The 9259-nt window shown below is 45.5% G+C and overlaps 1 long non-coding RNA gene across 1 annotated transcript in view; it reads left to right on the forward strand.

The window, feature by feature from the left end:
- The first annotated feature begins 307 nt into the window (after positions 1-307).
- Positions 308-9259, forward strand: part of LOC119410275 — a 100948-nt gene continuing 91996 nt past the window's right edge. The window contains exon 1 of the long non-coding RNA XR_005186830.1: positions 308-380. This is a non-coding gene — a long non-coding RNA (uncharacterized LOC119410275). The remainder of the gene's footprint in view (positions 381-9259) is intronic.

Consider the following 9259-nt stretch of genomic DNA (forward strand, 5'->3'; position numbering starts at 1 on the left):
CTCTCTGTGCCAGCCAGGAGAAAAGTGATACCAAGCTCTTGGAGTGCTGGTGAGGTTGGCAGGAAAGGGAAAGGGGTTAAGGATGAGGGGCTAAAAAGAAGACGTGGAAGAGAGGGAGAAAGTGGTGGGAGAAGCAGAGAATGAGAGCATGCATATACTAGTATATAAGTATGAGAGTGAAAAATAAGAGATGAGGAAGAGTGAATGACAGAAAGGATGGAGATGATGGGGAGATAACAGAAAAGTGAGTAGAAGTGGGATGGAAGGAAGGGAGGTTGAAACACAGCAAACATTTTGCAGATGAAGGCTTTGGGAGGAGTGTGATGCCGAGAAGCATCTGAGCTGTCAGAGCATGTTCAGCCTGCAGGGACTGCCTCAGGGTAAGTCACACACACTCTTCTGAGCATACATGTACTCAGTATTCAATGCTGCACACTTCCATTCATTTTCACAGAACAGCATCTTTATCTGGAGCCTCCAGGGCTACATGATATTAAAAAACATGTAAAATTTTGTATATATTGTGATAAACCTACATTTTTCTCACTCGTCATGTTTTTTTCTGTCATTGCCATCATCTAAACTAGGTGTGGACATCAATGTGAGTCTGTTGGACTGACCAAACATATAATTATTATTATTAAAGCGCACAGAACATGAATGCTTACTTGTAATTTAACAGCTTACAGTTTATTGCAGCAGATTGCATTATTGATATTGTGATGATAAGTATTCAATATGTTGTAGAGCCTTATGACTACCAGCTTTCTTGTGAGGCCTAAAGGGTGTTTCCTTTAAAGTCAACACTTTGTCAGTGTTTTGGGAAAACATGTGATCTTCACATTTTAATAGATGCTTTTCCAGTCATGTAAACTAGATTGAACATGTGTTCAGATCTGATCAAAACTGCAGGTCAGAAACTTAACAGTGTGTTTAAAAATGCCTAACTTCAGATCTAAATGGTTTTCTGGGGTGGCTGTAGCTAAGTAGTTAGAGCAGTCGTCCTCCAATGCGAGAGTTGGGGGTTCGAATCCACCAGCAGTCAAATGTCGAAGTGTCCCTGGGCAAGACACTGAACCCCTCATAGCCTCTGATGTGTGTCCCATCGGTGTATGAATGTGATAAAGCTCTGCTTAGTCTCTTTAGAATGATTTGTCAATTAGCTTTGTAGAGATCTAGTAGAGTGCTGTATGAATGGATAAATGAGGATTGTAGTGTAAAGCACTTTGAGTATCTTGAAATAAGATAGAAAGGCGCTATATAAGTACAGTCCATTTACCATTTCTGCACTCTTAGGGCTTCGTAGAATGAGGTGGGTCTTCTTTTTTAAAAGATGCTATGAGCTAAAAAGGCTGATCAGTGGGAGAGTCGACATGGGATTCAGAAAATGGCACGAGGGGAGAGGTGGGTTCCGACTGTGTGGAACTGGTTTCATATGTCTGATAGTTTGTCATGAAATCATTATGCAACATCCAGACACAAAGAAATGCTTTAAGGAGCTGTGTGTGTTTAGGTTGTACTTCTGCTGCATCGAGGTGTACAATTGCTCTTCTCTTTTCTGTGCACATTCAGCTCATTTTCAAAACAGACAAGCAACTGGGCCCTAAACTGGGTTAAAGCAGTCATTCCAGGAATTTTAGGCAGTGAGAAAGAAGAATTTTGGGTTCAAGTTTACTCCTGGTTATGCAGTAGGGAAGCTCCATGGTCCTGGGGCGTTGTTAGGTCATATGTTGGCAGCGTCTCTGATCCGATTCTTGTGTCTGGAGGCAAAGGGGTCATTTATCCCAGTGGAAGCAGAGGATAAAGTGGGTTTTATTGTCTGAATGAGAGGCCCTCCCACTGATTCTGCTACTTCAACCTCCTATGGCGGAGGGATTATTGGGAGAGAAAGGGAAGCGATGGAGTTCTACAACTCCCAGGTTAATCTGCTGCAGCCATATTAGCTCTGTGACAGGCCTCAAGAGGACCGCTGGGTAGCACAGGTCGTCAGGGTGGTATGTGGGTGGGGGTGGGCAGTCGTCATGGTGAGAGGATGAATGTAGATATGTATCTGAGTGGGTGGGGATCCCTATGGAAAGAACTCACCTGTTCTACAGAGACTGATATGCTTGTTGTCAAATTCATCTTGAAGTCTGTTTAGTGCTCTGTGCTCATTAAAAGTGTTTTCTTCTTTTCAGTAAGTTCTGCTGCTGAAGTCAGAAGGAAGGCAGGGTCAATGGCATTTTGTCTAAGATTTATTCTCTAAACCAACATACAGTATATGTTTTTGATGATGCATAAACACAGTCCTGTGTTGATTCATCAGTCCATTCCAAAACTGTATTAAAATCTAAACCACAACACCAGCTACCTTTCATGCTAGATAGAATCTTAGATTAAGACCATCTTATGTTGAAAAATGATGGAGTTGTAACAAATTTGGTCCAACCTTGAAAATGGTATGGTATAAAGTTTATTCATTTTTAAAAAGTACAAAACAATTCCATAACAATATAAAAAATGATACAAAAGATTTAAAATGAAAGGCAGCAGAAAGAAGAAAAAAATCTTATATCTGCCCCTTTTTTCAAACAATTATTTCAATCATAATAATTTTCAAGTAACAAAAAATGACGTAAAAATGACATAATTCCCTTTCTTATGTGACATATCTAGGTCATATTCAGTCGGCATTGGGGTCTCAGTGACTACTGTATCAAATTTTAGCTGAGAAATGGAAAATTGAATGAACCGCGTCCGTGTTCGCTGGTGTTGATTAGCTGTAGCGGTCATCTTGATTTGGATTTACCTAATCCAATTAATCAGATAATTAATCTCAATCAGTTGCAGATGTACATCCAGTGATTAATCTCTGAAAGTTTTAATAAATTATATGGTCCGTGAAATAACACTTGGAGTATATAATGTGAAAGATTCCTAGCTGCTAACAAAAATAAGTAGCTACTAAATTTGAATATGAAGTACTTAAGGATCCTTTTACCACATTTAGTCAAATGTTCCCATTTGAACACAAATACATACAGAATACAAAGTAGAACCCAGACTAGTTAATATCAAGTTTTATCTCAGTATCTGTGAAACTCATTGAGTTACTTGAATGTAGTTATTTTATCATCAGTGGCTGTCATATAGAACAGAGATGGCTCCAAAAGTTAGTCAGTTGCAGATGTACATTCAATAACTTTTACCCCCCTGAAAATTTCCTTAAATGACCATCTAGTGGGTCATAATATGTGTTAGCAAACAGAGTTGACACTAAATGGTTAATGACCCATTTAAACAAAAGATTGTGTGCAATCCGTTAGCACCCAGATTATGAGTTGGGGATCAGTTTCAGCTACTACCATGCCAAGTTTTGGGTCAATATATGTTAAATTGACCGAGTTAGACATTTTCTGTTTTGTAGGGTCAGTTGATGATGGGACCCGACTTGAATACATACAGTACTTACAACTTGAATGTATGCTTACTACTATGCTCAATACTTACATACTAAGTAAGGTGCTATTTATAAGACTGAGTTTGTTGTAGCTCTTTGGATTGATGCAGTCTTTTGGATGAAAGACAAACAGTTTCAGCAAGAAGAAACTATCCAGAGGACCTGACTTAACTTTGTTGGATATTTCTACCTGGATTATTGAGCATGAACTTTGATATTAATTCATCGTCATTAAACGGGGCGGAGACGTCTGTGTCCAACTGTCCCCCTCTTATGATGCTGTTATTGCTAGTATCACTCAGTCTTCTTTGAATAGCAAGCGGCTATCAGGACACTAACAATCAATTGTTAGGCTGATGGTCCTCCTTTTGAACATGAACAGCTAGTTCTGGATGTCGCCAGCAAACTGGTTGATCCACTATGATAATGTGCTGCTGATAAGACTGAGTTTGTTGCAGCTCCTCACACTGAAGAAGTCTTTTGGATGAAGGAAGAAATATTTCAACAATAAGGACCCGTCAAGAGGACCTGACTCAACCTGGTTAATCTACCAGGATTATTGAGCAGCATCAGGACATTAATACATCTTGCTTTCATAATGACATGAGGAGGCCTCTGTCACACGTTGAATGTGTAGTGCTCCTCATCAGTGCAGCTGAGTTCTGTTCGATTCCTCTTCAATGATACTTTTGACAAGAACCAGATTTAGGGATTCGAACCAGATCACAGACAACAGGAAGGTTTAAAAGATTTATTGATAAACAGCTTCTGGTGGAGGTCTGAGTCCTTGGGCCAGTACGATCTGAAGAGACAGGAAGGTTAGTGAATTGGAGTTCAATGGCTTTGGTTTGATTGTTCAGTTTATAAACACCAACCTTTGTTAACAGGTGAGGGAGGATTTCCTTAGAGTTGTATTGTATGAAGTCACCGTTGGAGAAGGTGAGCTGGTTTTGAGGCAGAGTTGAGCTTGAAGCAGTTAGGAGGAAGATCCAAAAGACAGGTCCAGGGAGACAGGTGAGGGTCACGTAGTGATGGGTCTGGCAATACTGATGTGTTGGCGCATGCGTCGAGCTCATAAAGCAAAACGTTGGTTTTGTATTGTAACCCCAGATTCTATGAGTATAGGCACAGCCCTTTAAGCTATCGCTAGTGCGTTTCATCCTGTCGCGCACAGCACTGAAAACTTTAGTCCATGCCCACCTACTGTGTGGGCCTCATCACCGGTCCGTATAAATTACAGTGCGACCGGGTAATTGGCTCCCAAATAGCTTTTTTCTTCAGCCATTTAGGAACCAGTGAGGCCCAGAGCTTAAAGGGCTGCACCTATACTCATAGAATCTGGGGTTACAATACGTAACCAACGTTTTATTTCGTATAGGCTTTGCCCTTTAAGCTATCGCTAGTGGGTTAAAGGTGAAGCAGGATGCAGTCTATGCCTCACTGGGTCCATTCAGACACAACATGAAGCACCTGCTTGCACAAAAAAACCATTTCATCACTCAGCCTTCTGTGTGCGTAATTACGCGCTGCATAATTGCGTGCTCCATGCGCAGGAGCGTACCGGAGAAAGATCTTTGGTGAGGAAAAAAGGCTGAGATAGCAGACCTGCTGCTGTGAATAGGAACAATGGAGGATACGAATTGGAACTGTGGAACGATGAACAGAGCAGACCAATAGCTCCTCAGGATGAACCAATTAATAACGATAAAATCAGTAGTCATGAACTTGTGACTGATAATAAATATCTCACACTGCGACCGCATGCAGGTAGGTGTGAACTCAAAAGTGAGGCTCCATGAAACAAATAATAATAATTCTGTCAGAACCCTGAGAACAGAATAGGTCATTGAGAAAGTAGAAATATTGCATAGATAAAAACGAATAATTGAACATGGTGATGACCAGGCAGCCGCCATACAAAAATCCTCCACTGTCATCCCTCCATGCAGAGCCATGAAGAATGAAAACCCTCTGCAGGAATGTGCTGATATTCTCTGGAGGATCCAGTCCAGATGAACTGTAAGCTTCAGAAATAGCCTCACACAACCAGTGTAAGAAGCGATGGGTGGATAGAGGATGTCCTGAAGAGCTGTCCCAGTAATGCACGAAAATATGCTGAAAGCAGCGCAGTGCGGCCATGTGCGCCACGTAACATGAAAATGCACGCATGGGACAGAAGGAGGTGGGATGTTGCTTCCTCCTCAGAATTATGAGGAAAAGGATAAAACCCATCCAAGGTTATCACTCTCGATCTGAATGAGCTTGTGATGCTTTTCAGAGCAGGGTTAAAACGCAGTACAGCTGAACTGCCGTTAGCTTGAATTTTGAGACATGAGGGAGCAACAAAGAGAGCAGATAATCACTCACTCTCTTGCTGACGTTAGAACTAACAGCAGGGCTGTTTTAAATGACAGAAAATTAAAGTGAAACCTGATCTAAAACCTCAGAAGGAGCTTTGATCAGAGCGTGCAGGACCATCATTAGGTCTCACTGTGGAGCTAGTGGACGTGACACTGGTCTGTGTCTCCGTACACCTTTCAGGAAACGCTTCATCAACGGGTGATTAAGAACTGTTTTGTCAACGAAGCCCTTGTGACAGGAAGAAATAGCTGCTGTATAAGTTTTAATTGTGCTGAACGCCAGATCTCCGTCCATCAGCTGCTGCAGAAAAGACAGCACGCCACCTAGTGGCCATGAGATGGCCTCCACGCCTTTCGCTGCGAACAGTGGAGCTGCTGCCAACAATGCCTTTTTTGAGGGAATCATCCGATTCACCTCAAGAAAAAAAAAAACACATTAGAAAAGGCAGTGGCGTGTCCATTGAGTAGCAGCCCTCCACAGAAAAACATTCAGCAGGGCTGCTGCTAACATTGACTTTTTCGAGGAAATCATTTGATTACCACAAGGAAAAAACACGGTAGAAAAGGAGGTGGCATCGTCAAGCGAATAGAGGCCCCACCACGGAAAAACATTCAGCTGGGCTGCTGCTAACATCGCCTTTTTCTAGGAGATCATTCGTTTACTGCGAGGAAAAAAACACGTTAGAAAAGGCGATGGCGTCGTCCAGCAGGTAGCGGCCCGCCACGGAAAAGAACTCCTCGGCGCTTACCTTGAACAAGGTTGCTCATCTGCTTCTCCTTGGGGAGAAAGAGCTCACCGGGACGGCAGGAGGTTGGCGTGGCGGAGACCCAGGCATTCTTAGCAAAGGTTGAGCCGGTCAAAGCTGGACAACTTTTCCTTCTTCATTCTTTTATTTATTTATTTATTTATTTTATTTTATTATTTTTTTAGATGGCCTCCCTTCTCCCCTTACAGCCATCCTCTCCACACCATTATTATGAAATATTTATTCTAGTGATTATCTAGTGTAGGTTTTTTTTTTTTAATAGGATAGAAAGAAAGAAAAGACAAAGTATGACTCCAAAATATAAGAAATATACACAAAGAGAGCACACGGCAAAACACCCGGCCACTGTCTGTTCACCTGCAAAGAACATGACAAAACACAGCAACAAAATACATATGTATAAAGAACTTAAAATATTCATGGCTTTGTAGTAAGTTTCCATAAATATATATACCCATACCTACGCCTATATACATACATACATACACATGAATATACATTCATATACATATCTATATATCTACATATAAAGCCTACATAAGCATCCCTGCATCTATTTGTGTGTGGTTGTGAGCATGCATAAGTGTATAAGGCTTCTCTAATAGAACATTTAATAGTAACTGTGAAGCAGCAGAGACCCGACCCCGAAGACCAGAGGGAGACAAAAAAGGGGGGACCAGAGCCCAAGACCCCAGGAGGGACCCCGACTGCGGAGCGCCCAGGGCCACCCACACAGGACGAACCACTCACCCACCCCCCAGATCGGACCACAGGGGAGAACTGGAAGGTCCCCACCAGCGACCACATATAGTGACCCCCCGGGGCCAACAGCGACAAACTCATAGGCCCCCGCCGGAACCTGCCGCACCGATGCAGGTCCAGGCCCGGGCAACGAGGCCCGGGCACCGAGGACTCACATCACCCAGGCCAAGGCCTGACAGGGCCAGAGGACCCGAGCCCCACCAGGCAGACACCAGGCCGAGCCGACACACGCCCAAGCGCCCAGCCCCCGATACCAAGGGCCCCAAGCGCGCCGGCAGGCAAGGGCACACCCCACCAGGGGGCCGCGCGATAGGGGCGCGATGCCAAGCACCCCCAGTTGTATCAAAGAGGGGGCAGTCCGAGTCTTGGCCTAACAAATATCCATTCATACACAGACACAATCACACTATCCCAACCTCAATCTCACATTCATTCACTCAAAGACATACAATAACGATACATTTCATTCTTACTCCTGATACACACTCTAAACCCCCCAGGTCCAAGACATGTACCCGCCCTCTACAGGGGGCAGCCCATGCCCAAACCCAGGAGGTAAACCCATTCATTCCTGAGCGGAGAAGAGCCAATACCCCAGAACCGGCCCAGGCCATGCCCCGCCGACAGGACACCCCCCCACCATGAAGAGGACACGCCACCAACCACCCCCACACACCGTCAACAACCAAACACGCACCCCCAGCCGACCGCCTGCCAGGCCCCGGCAGCCACCCCGGTCAGCGGGCCAACCATGGCACCCAAGAGCCAAGCTCAGGGGGTCCAAACAACCCCAGGGAGAGCACAGCGCCAGCACCGCCCACGGCAACCCCCAGACCCCGAACCCCCACATAGTCCTGGTCAACACCCGACGGCCTGCCCTTCTCCCGGACCCCACCCCCGGAATGGCAGTCAGGGAACTAGGTGGGTAGGAAGAGGAGAAAAAAAAAAATAAATAAATAAAAATAAGACCCCGACACATACACCCCCACCCCTAGATGTGCTGTTGATGTGTGTTGTTGTAGAGTGCCATTAAAAAGGAAAGAAGAAGGAGCAAAGGCTGGCAAGGTGCCAGTTTCCCCTCCACCCCAACTCTATCCAAACCCTAGTGTCTAAATGTAACCGTTGTAAGTGAGCACAGGCACAGGGGGTGAGAGTAAAGTCATCCCACCACCCATAGCCATGTGCCCACTTCAAATTCCTATATATGAATGTCATGAGGATGTTATGAATGAATGTCTAAGGTGTACAATAAAATTGAGTCCCAGGTGGCTATGGTCAACAAAGATGTAAAATTGTTGCAGCACACCCGAGCCCAAACAACCCTAAATGTGTGGAATTGAAATGAAGAGGGTGGAGGTGCATGGTGAGGGATGGGGAGAAATAACTGTGAGAGCAAATGCTCCCACAGGGAGTCAGCTCCCCCACTGACCCAACAGCCCCCCCCCCCCCCAGCCCCCCAAGGTCCACCCAGGGATTGAGGCCAAGACACCTCTCCATCTGGACCGACCGCCAGGCCCGCTGAGCTCCAGACCAGAGAGGGACAGAGCCCCGAGGGCCGCCATAAGCCGCACCAGCAGCCCACACACCCGAGGGCCACCAGGACCCCCACAGACCGCAGTCAGCCCGCTACCAGATGGAGCCAAACCCCACCAGGACGACCCGGCCAAGAGCGCCCGCCCAACCGCCGACAGTGCCAGGAAGCACCGGGAGCGAGCCCCCACCACAGGAAAGGGGCCAGCCAGCCAGCCATGCACAGTCCCGGGCCGCCCCCAAGGACATCCACCCCATCCCCACCCCAGAAGAAATACTACACCCACCCCTCATTCGGACATCTCTCAAAACACATAGCACACTAGACACCTAGGCTGGGTCAAACTACCCCCTCTTAGGGGCCACTGGTCACGCCCCCAAACACCCAACCCCCCAGCCCA

Source organism: Nematolebias whitei, chromosome 5, assembly GCF_014905685.2.
Source record: "Nematolebias whitei isolate Nwh7 chromosome 5, NemWhi1, whole genome shotgun sequence".
In the NCBI taxonomy this organism is placed as follows: domain Eukaryota; kingdom Metazoa; phylum Chordata; class Actinopteri; order Cyprinodontiformes; family Rivulidae; genus Nematolebias; species Nematolebias whitei.